The following is an 18,401-nucleotide window of genomic DNA, read 5'->3' on the forward strand; positions in this document are numbered from 1 at the left end:
ACACCACGTCAGGTCCCTCATAACACCATCTGAGGGAACTACTACACCACGTGAGGTCCCTCATAACACCATCTGAGGGAACTACTACACCACGTGAGGCCCCTCATAACACCATCTGTGAGGGAATTACTACACCACATCAGGTCCCTCATAACACCATCTGAGGGAACTACTACACCACATGAGGTCCCTCCTAACACCATCTGGGAGAGAGTTACTACACCACGTGAGGCCCCTCATAACACCATCTGGGAGGGAGTTACTACACGACGTGTTTGCTGTTCAACACCTTCATTAATCTGTATGTTCACTGTATGTTCCTTTACCTTTCTCTAATGAAGGCTTTTGTTAAACCACCAATGCATGTAATAAGTCACTTATGTCCAATGTATATTTTCAGCCTTCGGGATGCAGAACTTTTTCAATACACCGTTAATTATTATTATTATTAATTACCTCACTTTATAAAAATTATCTTAAAAAAAAATAAGATACAAGAGTGCAAGTGGGTACAGTATTAAGTTATGATGGTGAAAGGAGGAAGAAGGAGAATTGTATGGTGCACATACTGTACTTCAACACTGAAGTACAGGTAGTATGTGGTTTGTGAAGGATGAATTACTATATAATACAGTATAGTATACAGTATAGTCTGCATTTACGCGGTTTTTGTTTACGCGTTTGGTCATTTACGCAGTGCCTTGCCAGAATGAGAATGCTTTAATTACGCGGTAAATTTGGTCATTTACGTGGCGAGCGGCTGGAGAGGTCCAGACCGCAGCGCCATTTTTTACCCACGCGGTCCATTCTTGACCATACGCGGGAAGCGGCGCGGTGAGTGGTGCGCATTAGGCCGCTCTTACGTTATCGCTGATGTCATATGACGTATCGGACTGTGATTGGGCCACGCATCCTTACCACCCACGCATTCCCTCCGCCGCAAGCTGTGATTGGTCTAATGTAACACGACATGCCCTGCCACCAGAGGGTATAAGTCGCTGACCTAGCAGGGCCTGTCTCATTGTTCTCAGTCGGCGTATACAGTTCTCTCTTGTGCCCGCTATTCCCCTCACAACTCACAATGGCTTCCGCAGGACCCCCACCACCAGAGAAAAACATTGAATTACCTGGTCCAAGCCATGATAATGTGAAAGAAATGATCGAGTTGGGGGAGAAAATTAAGCTCATCTTTGACAACGACCCGGACAAGCATCGGTATGAAGCGTCTAATAACCATCTGACGAAACTTATGGAGCCGTATATCCAGATCTATATCGACAACATCAATGCTAGTCGTCAATGTGGTATTGAGGACTTTCTCGCCCGCAACCCACCACAACCACAGCCAGCCCAAGTCAGTGATAGTGATATTGACAGTGAGGATATGGACTTTGAGGGGTTTGTCTGGGAGGCCCTGCAAACCTCTGCGAGTAGTGAAAGTGAAAGTGATTCACCGGAGGGCATCTGCCCTCTGCCTCAGAACCAGCCGCCATCCAAGTGTGCCGACCCAGCTTTTCTACTGACGTAAGTGTTAAAAAACCTAATATTATTGATAATTCTCTTAATTATTAACTGTGTGTGCATACCATCATAAAATTAAGATGTTATTTTTACTACAACATACGTATTGTGTCGGAAAAAGTGGAGTTTGGGGGTCGGCCCAGTCTCTTATTTCAATTAATCCCATATGTTCTGTTATTTCATTTACGCGTTTCTCGGTTTACGCGGGCCTCCACGGGTTCAATTGACCACGTAAATGCAGACTATACTGTATATTATTTCATTAAAAGCTGGTACTTATATGAAACAAATTTGTTAATGAAATTTTTTCATTAACAATACAAATAACAGAATGGAGCTAAAGTAAAGAATTTCTAATACTAGTTAGAGAAGCAACATGACCTGGGTGAGAATTCCATGTTCGTATGCACCAAACACTAAAATATCTTCTACACTCCACCTGGTTCTTTACATGGGTAACCTTAACCTGATGTTCCCTGGTACTGTAGTTCATATTGTAACACTGATAAACAAAACAATCAGCTTTATTGTGCACTGCTGATGAAAAGTTCAGATTCTAATACAAGGTACGTATATACGGTATACATTTTTTTTTTTTTCACACGGAGAAGTGTTCATATTATATCACATACTTGCGAAGACTCCATTTAATGGTTTTTCATTTCATATACAGCTTCAAGAATGAAAAAGATGTGCCCCACAACCAAACTGCTCAGGAAACACCGGGCATGGACCTGAAGTTTGCAAAAACAACTCCAGCGTGTATATGCTTGCTTGCTTGCTTTCAGTATTTTCTTAACTTATATTTATCTACCACCTATATCCCTTATTGATGTTATTGCCTCTTTTTATTGAAGGAACATTACCTTATTTCTGTCTAAAAACTAGGTACTGTAATGTATGAGAACACGGCTACCACAAGAAACAGTAGGGGGTATGAATATTTTTCCTTTTTCTTTCATAATATATTCTTATCATTATAGTATTTTAAAAGAAGCAACATTTACTAGAACCTGACCTAACAAACCAAAGAATCCTATCCTAACCTACCTAGCTGGAGGCTCTGCACCCTTGGACACCCCCCCCCCCTCCATATTAAACAATATTTTGATATCTGGTACCAATGAAAGCAACTTTGTTAAAGCATCATGGTGTAATTTATTTACATATTTTTTTTCTTTTGTGGATGTGAGAGTACGCTTAGACTTAGCGGGTCGGTTGCAAACAAAAAGTGCAGACAACACGCACCAATAAAGGTAGATTTTTCCGAGGAGTATTTACTGTAAATAATTAATTTCTTCATGTAAAAAGCAGTGGAATCATTTTAGTGTCAGATGATCAGTTTTTCACCATGTCTTATCCTGCAATTTCCCTCATCCTCCATACCCTGCCCACTACATGTGATTTATGATCAAAGAGAAAAAAAAAAATACTTATAATTAAAATAAGTACAGGTATTATTATTTTAGTTTCGGTCACCTGAGGAATCGGCTAGGTTAGGTTAAATACAGGAATGACCAAAACTAAAAATTTTACCTAAAAAGTTGTCACCTTCTGGTAGTAACGGTTTCCTACTAAATTACCAAAAATTACCTTAGATCATCGGTACAAGTTGGGTAGAAATGCAATGGATGCGAAGAATAAAAAACATATACAGATTATGACAGGAGTCTGCGCTTAACCCTTAAGCCACGGGTTAGGGTGCTGCTGGCAGTACCACCCCCGCTGGGTAAGTCGAGAAAAAAATAAACTTTTCCAAAAATATTTTAAAAAATAATAAAAAAAAAAAAAGGGAAAATAGGCGGACGTTCTGGAACGTCACCCGGGGCGCACTAGTCAGACGTTCTGGAACGTCACCCGGGGCCTAAGGGTTAAGAAAAGATCGTTCTCTAAACAGCGACACGTTTTGTATGGTGAGGGAGCTTTGAAAGCTCCCTCACCATACAAAACGGCATCAAAGCTCAGCTTTGATGCCGTAAATAGTTAAAATAGTTATGATAAAAATAGAATTAGTTTCTTAAGTACAGTACTATGTACGGTTTCTATGACAACGGAGCTCCTCGAGAGATTGCGTGGCAGTCGGGAGGTCAAACATTAATTGAATGATGTAATCAGTACCGGATTATCCATTAGGCACAGTAGGCACAGTGCCTAGGGCCTACGAGATAATGGGGGCCTACGGAAAATAAAACGAGAACTTTTCTTCCCCTTTTTCTACAGGTTATTATTAAATTGATACTGAGGTACTTTTTTTCCATTTATTTATTACTTAATCCTATTAGTGTCCACCAGCTAGCTGTGCTTCTTGTAAACATAACTATTTCTGTACTGTACAAGAACAGCTGATCTAACCCATTTTCTTTTACTCAATTCATGGCAAACATCACTGAATCTTATTCTTTCGACATCACATTTTATAATTAGGTACTAGCTTGTGTTATTAGTGAATATGCTGTCAAATGGGGCCCCATATCTTGGAGGTGCCTAAGGCCTACGAAAGCCAACCCGGCCCTGGATATAATAGTTCCTCTCTATACAATATATCTTTCTTGAGTGATTTTCAAATGTCAAGGTTGTTGGTACAATCAAGAAACTTTTATCACGTTCCAGCCGTTCCCCATCGGTCCTTACTGATCACTATGATAATAACTACTACAACAGACAGTAATTCTCCTGGGGTCACCGACAGATACTGGTCAACACATTTCACAAAATATACCACCCCCACAAACCACAAATGTTGTGCAACAACAAATACCAGAGTCGCACCCTCCTTGCTCACACCATTACACCTGATTTAGGTTCCTCCTCAGGGGCGGATTAAGCTTAATAGGGGCCTGAGGCACAGATCAACTTGGGGCCCCCTACCCTCATGGTCAGGGCTGTCCCTAGGAGGGTGCGGGGCCCGGGGCAACTCAGCCGCTGCGGGGCCCCAGAAAATATATACAGTACTGTATATGGAGTCAGATTATGCGGTCAGAGGAACCCACCCCCACCAACCCCCATGGGACTGTCGCTATGGATGGTAAGGTCACAGTTGCGATGGTGGCGTAAGTCGTCAGGTCAGATTAACTAGTCAACAGGTTATGTGTCCGAGGTCACTGGGTTTAGTGCTGGCCCCCGCGGGCCCCCCCCCCCTAAAGGACGGGCCTGCTCAAGGTATATATAAATAACAAGAACAAAATATACCCAAATTTATCAATGATTTCATCAATATTAAGCTTCTGCAAAATAACACATTTAATGTTCATAAGAGACAGAAAATTGAGACGTTGCTAGGACATCGTTGAACGAAGTTCATGTTTTATACGCTTCAACTTTGAGAATGCTTGGATTTGAGCCTCAAATTCTGGGGGCCCCTTAGAGTCGGGGGGGGAGGCTAGTGCCTCATGGTTAATCCGGCAATGTCTCTCCCAGTTCTTCCTCCGTTTTAACTATATCTTAACATCCAGTACAACATTTTATGCCTGACGCAAGAAAATTTAATAATAATAATATCGCCAGTAAAATGGTTATAACAATCAAATAAGTGTTACAGGCAAAACTAGCCTTAAATATCAATAGCGGTGATGTGTGGCCTTACTACTTCAGTAGTGGGGAGTCTGTTGGGTGGGAAACATCTATCAGACACGCGATTAGAACTACGACATACATTCGTTTCTTAAGTCAAGAATCGTAATAGCATGGAACGTGACTAGTTTTTAACACATCCATTGAGAAAAAAACAGGGAAGGGAGAGACGGATAAAACAAAAAATTCTACACACGGTTTCGAATTTCTCGATAATTCACAAAAAAGATCATGCATGAAGTTCTACAAGTTCCATGTTAGTTTATTCTGGATGTCAAACAACTCATTTTGATCAAATCAATCAATGGTTCCCCAATAAATATTTCACATCTACCATAGAACAAGACCTTGAATAGCAACGCTATGTGCAAAATGCGGCGAAATGAGTTCCTTTATGAACCTGAACTGACAAATCAAGCATAATACGTGTTAATCTTCAATATTACAGTGACCTAATTGCGATTTTTTGAAGTTTTACATCACGTAGTGCATGCACAGTAAACGTTTATTTAAATATCAACAGTTAACCTCACCAGTATTAAGAGAGAGCCAGACAGAACAATCTCCCGACCACACACACAACCACCAAGGTCGTGGCCACGTTCTGTTTAGATAACTTATTTGGCGTGATTAGGTGCCACCATCACTTTACCGAAATTACGAAGAACAGTTTTTAATAAATCTTTGCTTATTTTTATTCTTAACTAAAAATTAATAAAGGAATATATATTTTTAATCAATCCTTGCTTATTCTTATTCATAACTAAAAATTAATGAAGGAATATATATTTTGTATAAGTATAAAAATGGAAGGATTTTTAATTGCTAAGCCTAAAGCTAGGATCCCATTCACGCGTTAGCGCCAAAATAGATCACATTGAAATGTACACGGTTGTTTCCATTGGCACGGTTGCGTTAGCGTTAAGCGTTTTCAGTACATGCCAATCGCTCCCAGAAGCGATTGAAAACGCAAACGCACTGCAAATGCGTGAATGGAATCCTGGCTTTATTCATGTGCTAAGCTTGTGTGAGGCCTTTATTCTTGAGCTGGCTTTTCAACAACTCACTGGATAAAGCGATGTTCGGGAATCGGAACCAATCAAATTGTGGAGGCTGTTTGTTATACCTATAATTCCTCTTAAAATAATTCATATGGTGCAACTTTGGCGTGCAGTCTACAAAAATATCCGTATTCTTTAGTCTAACCTAACCTCTAATATCTTGTAGACCGCACGCTATACAGTAGTGGCACCATTCATATTTTATTCCTTTAATTCATTCACCTTAATATATTACTAAAATAAACAGTATTGTGGGGAATCGTCCAAGTGGGATGGCAAAAGGTACATAAAAAAGACGATCGTCCAGATGGGAATCGTCCAGGTATTTGTAAGTGGTTCGTTCGAGCTCCCACGCAACAAGATAACGCAAATCTGGTCACAAGATAAGCGTTGTACTTTGTGAGGGACATACATACAAACACATTATGTACGGTGTATCATATAACTCCCACTGGCCCTATACCAATCGAGCTAGAAATATGGACATTTTAATAAAAAAATGGTCAACTAATCCCACAATTCACGACAGAGGGGACCTTCACACGGCGCCCACCCCACCTCTCAAGACACCACAGAAGCCATATTGCTGCAAAATATGGTAACATCCCCTTACGACTGCTCTGTAGATGGTATGTCTATTCTGCAAACAAAAACACGAATAAAGCCATTAAGGATAAAGTTACAAATCACAAAGGTAATTTCACTTACCTCACTAGTTTACAAGGTCAGAGCTCACCGATTACTGACTCGATACAGGTCATGTATTGAGGGCAAGATCAACATTTAGTGGTCATTAGCTAACAGTAAACATTCTGAGAGTAATTGGATTTTTCACGAATCACCTGACGAAATTGGATTTTTCACGAATCACCTGACGAATCTCCTCCTCATGCAGCCCGTCTCCCTCCTGGGGTTGGAGATTCTTCGTGTTTGTTTCTTAATGGTTGCCTCCTCATTATAGGAATCTCTGTCCTTTGGAGATTTACTGGCCTGGTTTGTGCATGGGTGACCTGACTCCAGACATTAATCTGACAATAGGAGCTAGACTGGGTAATGGGTAGAGACTACAACAGTAATAAAATCATAACTTTTGTTTGAATTATGAAGTTCAATAATTAAATATAGCAGTCAGTTAAAATTGTATAGTAAAGACCTTAAATGTATGAAGAAGCTATTAAATATTTTGTGTGTAGGAGACACGTATAAAAGAATAAATTAACAGAGAAGGAAACACGAATAGAATAATAAATTAACAGAAGGAAACATGTATAGAAGAATAAATTAACAGAAGTAAGTTCGGCTGCAAAATAATAAATCAAAAACATTTAAGTCGCCAGGTCCAGTTAAGTCAATTCCTGGAGTCTTAAGTGATGCAAAGAACAACATACAAGTCCGTTGGTGAACTTTATATAAAGTACAACTAAGGTTCAGGCGTTGTCCAGGATAAGAGCTAATGTAACACAGATTTTTAGCTCCATAAGATAACGTGTAGCTCGCCACCCTGAGGACATTAACCTGTTCTACTATTTCTGGTAACATGGCATCTTACGTTAGTACATCATGTATCACTGTCAGAGCGGCTGTCGTTGTGGGGGGTAGCCAGGGCATCATGCTATATTCTAATTATGTCTCATCATCAACTGGACAATAATCCATCCCTCTATTATCTCGCATAGAGGCTTCTTTTCCCTTGTGCTGTACAAACTACTCAATATAAAATGGTCACCGATTCTATACCGATTAAAGTGGAAAAACATACGAATAAAAGTAACTGCAGTATGTATATGCCTACTGATTCACGAGGCAAGCTACATATTTCATATAAGCATTTATATATTCACCATGACAATTAGCGAGCTCGGCGAATTAACAGACATCACCAATTAATAATATTTGATTTCAATATGTTATTTCCTGCTAAATTAAATGAAAAGGGTAATGATTTTTGTCAATTATGTGCGAGCCGAAAATGCAGAGCCACGGTATGCCTACCTTTGGATGCAAAGTTGACTGGCCTTCCTATACCATTTCGATTAAAATAAATATGAATAAATTCAAGGCCACCATTTAATCACTAAACACTATTATAGTTATCTCCGTAGAAACCAAACACCGTAGTACAATCAACGGACAGCAACGCCATACAATCAGATGGTAATTATCGTACGTTGGCAGCACTCGGGGTTATCGATATTTTTAGGCTGGACATAAGGGCAAAGCATGGTCTTGGACAGACTAACTTGCGTTGTTCGCCACATTTTCATCATTAAATATAAAGATCCCCAATGCTTTTGGTACTAATAAATATGACGTATAGACTGACATCAACTGCTTGTCCTAAAAGGATTTATTAAATTACTAAACCACGTTGTCAGAACACCAAAAAGGAGAGCTACTGCCAAAGAATTTTTTTTAGCTAATAATGCTGACGCGTAGTGAGCAATACATTTAAGTTACCAACCAATCAGGATGCAGCAAGGAAGGGGTGTGTCGGTGACGTCACAGCCTTTGTTTTGGCACGCGACGCACCACGAGGAAGAAGTGGTTTTACAATTTGAACACCCCGCACTTATATGCAATTATCATTAATATGAAATATAGAGAAAACATGGGCAAAAAGAGCTTCCTAAAACCTTATTACTGAGCCTTCTAACCAATGGAATTAAGCTATTGACGACTTTCTTGAGCTATCCTTGGTTGAATGCACTACGTACATGTTAAGCCAATGTGAACTTCCATAATGATTTAACGAATGAAAATGTTCATTTTATCACTCCAAGCAATTAAGCATGCGTACAAATTTACTGTCAACATAACTGAATCTTCCAATGCGTAATGCAGCAGCAGTTCCGCTCCCGTAATTTCGAAGTTTAACAAAGTTCTTAAAACTAGGTGGTATAACTGGGACCGCCAGTTGGAAGTAGTTCATTTTAAGTGCTGAGGGGAAAAAAAAGGTTTTTGACATCATTTAAAATTCTCCCTCCAGGCAGGTGAAGGTTTGAACTCTCAGACTGCGCTAGCACTTGTAGTTCTAATCGTAATTTTGACAGAAATTTTTTTACATTACAGTTTGTGATGAAACGTAAATAATAATTACCTTTGCATCTATTTACCTCAGTCATGAGAAGCTTATGGCTCACCAAATCTAAATTACCTTTTGGATTTCCACTTACGGTTATTTGTCCAGTTAGTCTCGATTCAGGAGTTTACGTTTAAAATTCCATATTTTAACAGCTAACTTACACATAGGTAACGTTTAAATTTTGTTAAGTACTATGAGCTATATCAAATTACCAATAATTCTAGTTATAGATGTCCCAGCAGCTAATGATATTAACTTCTCTCGAGCTATTAAACGATCACGATTCTAAAATAAACAAAAACAAGGACTTACAATGAGCTTATCAAAAACGTTTTCAATTGAGCCAGACGTCTCGCTTCCTGCTTCGTAATCCAGGTTATGCTTAGTGATGATAGCTACGTATGATCTTTCGACAATTACTCACTGTTCAGCACTTTCTTTCCAATTCTCAATTAAATGTTCACACAACATACACAAAACACCAAAAATTATACACCAAGCTGCCAGCTGTGCTTCTACGTGCACAGGGGGCTACGTGACAACTAACACGAGCAAGAGCAATAGTTTGCTGGGGGGGGGGGACTAAAACCCCATTCCCCGTAAAAAGGAGGGTATAGGTGGAGTTGCAAGGCGCAGACTACTGAGCAGACGCCAGGATTACGTGCACCAACACTCCGGCAAGAGACGGGGCCCACACTACTGAGAGAGTGGTCGACACTGATAGAGGCCGCGCCTCCTCGTCTCACTGCCTGCTACCGCCGCTTTTAAAACAATTCATCATTATACAATAAGCCCTGTTTAATTTTCTTGTTAAAAATATTAATAAATATGATTGTGGTGTGTTTGACATCAAATATATCGTAATAACTATAAGAAATTAGCATATAATAAAGACGGGATAATCTTTGTTTGGCAACTTCAAAATTGACTTGGGGGGGGGGGGTCGATTTAGCGACGCATTTTTCAACTTTTACAACAGTATATTGGAATATTTTCAAATTAAAAAGCATTTTTGCTAAAGTAATATCTACAAAAGTAATCAGCATTATCCACATTTCATATTTCAATTGTATTTGCACAGGATTCACGGAGTTTAAGAACAGGGATTAATGATGTCACCTCATTTTATGTACTGTAATACTGTTTACAGGTCAATTTATTTTCAGTCTGCTGCTCTTGATTTGAACCATAAAACTGAAGAACAATAATTTCCCAGCCGCAACGGATATAACCCGGTCTTGCTAAACTGATGGTACAGTGTTATTGATTCTGTAGTTACGGTCACCATGATGCCTAAGAAGAGTACCTGGTTGAGAGTGAGATACAACTTATACCATAATTGACGGGATGTACACTATCAACATCTGAGTATTAGTGTACCTTTGTGATTTAAGCCTATAAATAGAATACATGTCGTAGAACAGGGGCTTGGGGATCACAATGTAACGTTAAGTAGACATTACTGACACGTGATGTTGGTGCTCTTGTGACACTGTTGGCTCGGTGTAGCGGGCACAGTATACTGATACCAGCCCCATAGATACTGTAGTGTAGTGCCAAGCTAGACGTCAGTCATCTACTGGCAAACTTATATACAGGACCGACAAAGCATTCTTAAAGTAATCACTTTATTTTCGAAGTGTTGTAAGTGTTCAGTTAATAACCGAGTTGATGAATTGTTTATCTTCTTTCTATAAATTCAATGTTCTATAATTTCTGGAAATGGTCACTGATATACTACCAAATCTTACTTGATCCTTTAAACGATATACATGATGACGAGGGTGGTATTGAGCAAGCAGGCCACCATCCATCACCAAGATAACGATATACAACCAGAGCTCTCAGTGTGTGTGAGGTGAAAATATCATTATCTGAGAAATAAGAATACAATGAGAGTTAGCGGTCCCGCTCAGCCCGCAGGCGCCACACACACCAGCCCTTTCAGTACTGTATTAGTATTAGATGTGAACACTATATTGAAAATTTAATCAATATAAAGTGAGGTATAGGTAACAAATATAGTACATCCCTTGTGATCCTATTATAATAAGAGTGGTGACAACCGAGTTCAAACAAGGATTATTACTGCCCATACTAGATTATACGGTCCCGTTGTATCTTCATACGAAATCTAAGAGAATGGTATTTTACTACACCGGAGCTTAGGTTACCGTTCATAAAAAAAGTGTTGTTAACGAGGGCTGGGACCATGGCCGGGTTAAGGTTGTGAGGGGCCTATGTATGCACTACCGTATATTATGTATGCAGGTATATTGTAAATAATTCATTAACTCTTCAAACAAATTGTGAAGTTGTAGCAAAGATTCAAATTTAATAAACATCAATAAAGCCTAAACTCGAGGGCCTGAGACTACTGTACAGCCTTATTAGCATTTGGTTAATCCGGCCAGGGTTGGGACAAGAACACACTGACATCCAAGCTTCTGAACAAGACTGAAATTTCGTGTTTATGAGTCGTCATTGTTAGGCCGTTTCAATCTTGTTCAGTACAGTACTATCCTATTGTTAGCTTACTTGTTAACCTGCCTCACAATTTGTTACCCGCTTAAACAAAATTAATATGCAAACAACCCAGATATACAATAACACTTTCCACCCACGACACTGTTACTGTACATTGTGATAGAAGTGACTTAAAAGATATTATATAACAATCTACCACCGAGAACTTAAATTACTTCGTGGGAAAAAAAAAATATTTGTATCTGGTGACAATTGATCTATTGAACTGACTTTGTTGTTTAACGTGTTCCTCAAAGTCCTTCATTATTCATCTGTTATTGTCTCGTCTCGGTAACCACTATTAATCCCACATTATCCATTGTCAACCTTCACCCCATCTACCGTCGTCAGGTCTCCCTCACTCCCCCAGCCAAGGTCTATACAGTAGATCTATAGACCTTGCTGCCAGCCATCACTCATCACGTCACCCACCAGCCTCCATTTCCTCGATATCGCCCACCTCCTCCCTCACTCTATTCATTTTTGGACCCGTTGTTACACTGTTAACTCCCAATAGCAATGTTGTCCACCTATGCAACGGAATTCCATTATTTTTTACATAAGAATAAAAACAACATTGACATGGCGTTATCTTTAAAATGATCAGCTATCTAGAAGGCAACTGATAAAGATTACATTTATCTCAAGAAAATTATCATAAAACAAGAATATCAGTGTTAGTAAATACATATTGAACTATTAACACTCAAGATATCCTTCAACCGTGAACTTAAAAAACTAAAAGATTCAATATACAGCAAACAAAGTGGTGAGAGAGAGGAGAGTTGTGTACCGAATGGCCTTGGAGCTGCTGCAGGGTAGATTACCACTTACAGGGGACGGCATCAAGAGGTCGTCCAGCCGCGGCGAGAGTGTATGTTACTGGGGTATGACAAAAAATATTCTCTGAGTTTTGATGTTAACTGATTTATTATAATATTTTCAAATTAACTGTTCATAGCAAAATATTTATAGTTTTAAGATCTAAGGATTAAGTATCTTCGTTAACCTTAGTTTGGATTTGCCGCTTAATGTTAAAAGTATTTACTAATTATATCAAAATAACCAAACCTAGGGAACGTCAATTTAAAATATATTAAAATCCACCAGTTAACATTAAAACTGACAAGTAACTTCCCTCCCTCTTTTATATTGCAGTGGTATATTTTTCTCAGGTGAGTTTTGTTCGTGCACCTAAGTTATCAGATGGCCCCACCTTAATGATGTTCCCGCTAAGTACTTTATTATTAAATCTGTTCTTATACCGATATTTCTGAGTACAGATTGATTCTACAGTATATCTAGTGTAACCGACTTGTGACACCTGTGAATGCTAGCACACATACACACAAACCATGGCACATCAACACCTCTGATATATACGAACAAACACTGATAACAACACCAGTAGCTGTGAGAGACGTAGCGTACTAAGTGCCGTATCAACACTGTTATATCACCTGATAAGGTTTTTCGTAGCGATCAGTGGCCGGCGGTAGATAAAGGAGTGTATTAAAGGGTTCTCCGTGGCGCCCTCCTTCACTCACCACACACACCAACAAACGTTTATCACACACTGCAAGATTAACATTTACAACACCTTGGACTCCTCACCACCGCCTCCACCTTACAGACCGCCGCCTTCTATCATGTGCTCAGTGTAGTTCGTAATCGGGTATGGACTTAGGCCCTCTAGGATTCATGAATTACCACCAGGCAACACACCCGGAATGGTCATATACTGTACTGTGATTATATTCCACAAAATTCCCCATAAACAAAAAGCAGGTCACATGAAGATACCCCCCACAAAAAAAAAATCACCTTAAGATTCACCACAGTAACGCTAACCTCACACTCCCGAGCAACGTTAGCGTGTTTAAAATTGAGAAGAAATAAACTGGTTTGCCTAATCTTCGTTACCCAGATTCGTAATTATCGTAAACTTCCATCCTATTGTCCGCTACCGTAACGACCATCTCACAAGCACCACTATTCCACCCTAATCGTCCTAAGCCTCTCAACTGAAGGCAATTAGGGTATCACTAAGAACATGAGATCATATGAAGATTAGAAACCCCAGTTATTCCCCGATCATTAAACACCTTGACACTAAAGGTAGAGTTAGGGTGTTTAATAATCAGAGAAGATTAGCTGGTGTGTCTAATATTCTGAGGCTCAAAGCAACACAGGTGGCGAGGATGTTAAGAAGATGTGATCGATCACTACACCTTTTCACATATCCGTTGAGACATTGTTATATACCATTTTGACAAATTTCATAACCGAATGACAGAACACATATCGAATGACAATCTAAAATAACTGTTGGTGGTATGTCATTCTCCAATTGTTACATTCTCAAACTATATGTAGACTGTCGGTTTATTGTTCACGTCTGTCAACTTCATAACTTCAATCACTTCCGTTAGCATGAACCAACAGTTATTTTAGATTGTCATTCGATATGTGTTCTGTCATTCGGTTATGAAATTTGTCAAATAGGTATATAACAATGTCTCAACATATATGTGAAAAGGTGTATTATATCAAGTGAGTCTCCCTCGTGGGGGAGCACTGCGGCTGTAATCCCATTCCCTGGAAGAAGGCTATAAATAGAAGTGGTGTTTGTCCAAGACCAGAGGAGGCACGTGGACCGCCCACGAACCATCACAAAACCCACTTCACCTCCCCAGCCTCCCACGCCTCCTCCTCTGCCTTGCCTGCTTGTGAGAGTTTCAGGGTAAAGGAGGTGAGAGAGCTGTCGAAGGTCGTCCCCGACCCCCCCACACACACACACAACACAATTTTTGTCACCTTCCTCCTGGAGCACCTGGTTATACTAGAGATGCCTCATGAAGTGATAAGTTAAATTCCAGAAGGAAGCAGGGCGATCCTCCGCCAGTTGCTCCATGTAAGCAGTCTTCCCGACAGACTAACGTTACCGTGCTTTTTGCTCTCGTTTTCTTGACCTCGAGACCACTGGCTCACTCTAACTCTCCAGACATTATCATCATTCATAACGTTGCCACTAAAGTCGCCAAGAATAACTCCTCTGTCTTAGTGCCTTTGGTGGTCTCTCCAACAACAATTGGAGGTCCAGATGTAAGACCTCTAAGGATTTGATCAAGGAATATCTAATAAGGAAGCGCAACTGACACACACCCCCCATTATTTTCAGAAAGGTCCCAAAATTTTACTACAGGGCCGCTTGTTACCGAGGGAGTGAGATCCGGACGTTTCAGAATAGTTGAATTGGGTTAGGGTTAGGTGTTTCCTTTAGCTTTTTTTTTTTTACGGGGAATAGTCCACCCCACCCGTACACAGGTCATCCACCCACATCGGGGCCTAGAGGGCGAAAAAAATAAGAATATGAAAAGGAAAAGATTATATTAATCTACACCACGAAGATGGCGGAAAACCAGCTTTTTAAAGTGAGACATTGTATGAGTGCGGAAACACAGAAGGCAGTGCATTCCACAGTTTGGCTGTGTGAGGAAAGAAGGATGTGGGTAGCAGTTATTGGTGGTATTACTTATTATAAAAACACTTGTTATCTATGGAGTGTAAATTTTATCATTGGCCAAGCTCATTACTGATTTCACGTTATTTTGGTTTTAAGAACTATACTCTAGCTAAGGGCCGGGCAGAGGCGTCTAAAGGATGCGTTCACACCAAGACCAGAAGCAAACATTCTGACGCAAAACATCCGGTGACAGACGATATGTGACACCGCGGCTGGTATTATGATTTTCTCAGCTTACCCAATACCTGTTAAACGACTCTCATTTTTTTCAAGGGTAAAATTTTAAAGACTCGGCCAATTCGAGTCAGTTTATGTTCGTTCCGGCCTTGATGTGAACGCACTCTAGAAGATCGGATGAGTGACTCATGCCGCCTGATTCACACCCCATCTCGCTCTCTCCAGCTACCGCTCCAATTCAGTGGCCCTCAACACTGCTTCCATCTACCCCTGAAGGTCAAGTGGTCTTCGCCACCTAGGCTAAGGGAACCCTACTCACTACCGTCATCCACCCCTCGAGGCTCAGTGGTCATCTTCCACGTCCCCAAGCCAAGTGGACTTCATCTTCTTACTGTTAATGTTGAATGTTAGTCAGTTTGGTAAGCCAGTGTTGTGTAGGAGCTTTTCAGTGTTCCTGTTTTATGTTTGGTTTTGTTCTGTGTTTTGTATTAATAAATTCAAGAAAAACCTGTAATTTTTTCAAGCCCTTCAACCAAAAAGAAGCTGACATTCACAACCTACTTTCTCATTTTAATAAGCTGATGATGAGGCGTTTAGCTCATGACTGTCGTCCATCCCCTTAACATCCATTAGTGGTCTGTATGTCCATCACTTACTACTACAAATATTACTCCTCGAAGGTAAAACCCGTCCCTATAACAAACTTAATATCCTCCCAACTGCAGCTCGCCATCGCCCCCTCTCACCCCCCTGCAGCGCCGCCATGCTAATCAGATATTTGTTCAGTTTCATCTGTAACGTATTCTGCAGCACCAGTTTTATACGTACTATGAATACTCCACGTTCCGATACGACAGCTCTTTTTTTTTCCAGCCAGTTCGTCAACGGTAGATCCATCTGAGTTCCGAGGCTCCTAAAGTTGCTAAAGCTTGGACAGTGAACATACTATTCATACCTATTAAGTCTCTCTCTCACGAATTTTCTCAGATTCAACATCAGCACATAGTCAGGCGGTTGAAGTTATTTTCATGGTCTGCTTAAAATACACGTGTGGAGCAAGGGAAGCAACAAGTGTCAGTAACATTGTTGATTAAGAATAACACTCCTGCAGGTACTAACGCTCTACTACATCAAAACCTGAACTGATCAAGCGGTGATTTAGTTTCTGGATGGTGAGCTGGTGTTGATCTCACGCGTAAAATATCTCAGTTAATATTCCTGGTAAAACTCCTCTTAAGCTCGAGTCCAATAACATATCATTAGTATACAACGTCACGGTGCAGAAATCACAACTATCAACACACTACTTGGGCCTGACCTTCCATCAACTATTCAAAGCTAAAGAATAAAATGATTAATTACATGAATTTATTATACATGGATTAGTATCATTGGATATCTTGTTGTATACATGGAGACGGATGTAGAATATTATGTAAATACCAATGTTTTGGACATGTAACTTGAGTAAGTAAACAAAAACATACAGGGAATTTGCAAACACACTGGACACAAAGCCTTTACACCTGTGCCTCTTAAATTCCAGAGCAGCTTGAGTAAAGTTCTTTATAAGTTGAACCTCGGAATTACTGAACATTTTGAGCCATGTTCCACACTTGATGAAGCCTAGTCTCAACACTAAAATTCAACTTCAATTTAAGTTTCAATTTAACGAAGTAGTACAGCAAGTTTATTTTATTGCACTGTTATCGTCATCCCAGCCGCTACTCTGCCTTTAACTAAAAGAAATGAAAAACAGCTAGGATAAGGAAACCGGCTACTGGCTATAACCACCAGTCACAAACTTATGGTCTTATTCACCTACATCAATAGTTAGACGATGGAAAAACAAAATCGATGGAATTTGTCGAAAAAAGCCAACCAAAGTTCGCCTAGTTGACATATATATGAGGAAAATATTCGTATAAATCTACACATTTGTGACAAGCTCTTCTAATATGTACTGAATGTAAACAAACATAAAAATAACCCAGTAAAGTGTAACGCAGAGGCAGAAGTAGATTCAACTTATCCTCGGGGCATCTTATAAATCCGTTAAGTCCTGTCTGGAACCATCCTTTCAATAGATGATAAACATCGTAAATAAATACGCGCCAGATAATCCGGCTGTACCCCCTCCAAGCACAACTCTTCCATGAGCAAGCAACAAAACCACACTACTCGCGGTGTATCTGCTTTGTATTAACATCAGTGTGTGTAGGTCTATATGGCGGGTACTATAATAAGCAGATCAACACATGGTGGTGAGCGTGCCAACAAGTGAAAGTGACGACACAGTGCCACACTAAAATACACCAGCGTGCCACCTCAGCCCCCCACCCCAACCTACGCCAACATTACAAGGTCGCCGTTACTACCACACCAACATATGCTGGCTAATACTTCACCCAAGTCTCAGGGCTGCACACCGGCTGTCCCTGAGTCGCGTCACATGCCTGAGGCAAGCATTAAGTGCCTCCACCTGACGGCTCTGACGACTAGCTCCTGGCAGACAATACCTTATATATATATATATATATATATATATATATATATATTCTACAAACATCTTTTTTTAGAACATGTCACTGCCACATATCATGATGTCCGCCAGCCTCCTTGGAAAGCTGCTGTAATGCACCACTCTTGTAAGAGTTCTTAAGTGTGAAAATTGAATGAATTTTGCCTTGTACAGTGGTTAGTTTATTGTGAACCCAATACTCATCCTGTAAGCGGTAGCGCAAAAAGATTACAGAGTAGAGGTCACAAAGGGTGTATGTAACAGACCCCAGTGGTCAGGATATTATGACATTAAATGTTAGAGTATTTCAAATACATTCTTTGTTTAATTCTGTTCATAATGGGTGACTTATTCACAATTACGTGAGTACAGCTGTCAGAGGCAAAATGCCTGTACAGCGCACCTTGTTATTCACGT

At 40.0% G+C, this 18,401-nt stretch overlaps 1 protein-coding gene across 2 annotated transcripts in view; it reads right to left on the bottom strand.

Annotated features, from left to right (window-relative positions):
* Positions 1–18,401, bottom strand: part of LOC121870998 (mitochondrial coenzyme A transporter SLC25A42-like) — a 43,900-nt gene that overhangs the window by 11,158 nt on the left and 14,341 nt on the right. The window contains exon 1 of one of the 2 annotated variants that reach the window (XM_042373019.1): positions 9,547–9,594. The exons of the other annotated variant lie outside the window; for it this stretch is intronic. The gene's annotated coding sequence lies outside the window, so the exon portion shown is untranslated. Of the gene's footprint in view, positions 1–9,546; positions 9,595–18,401 lie in introns of those variants that run through there. 2 annotated transcript variants of the gene reach the window in all.

This window comes from Homarus americanus, unplaced genomic scaffold (genome assembly GCF_018991925.1).
Source record: "Homarus americanus isolate GMGI-L3 unplaced genomic scaffold, GMGI_Hamer_2.0 scaffold52512, whole genome shotgun sequence".
Classification (NCBI taxonomy): Eukaryota; Metazoa; Arthropoda; class Malacostraca; order Decapoda; family Nephropidae; genus Homarus; species Homarus americanus.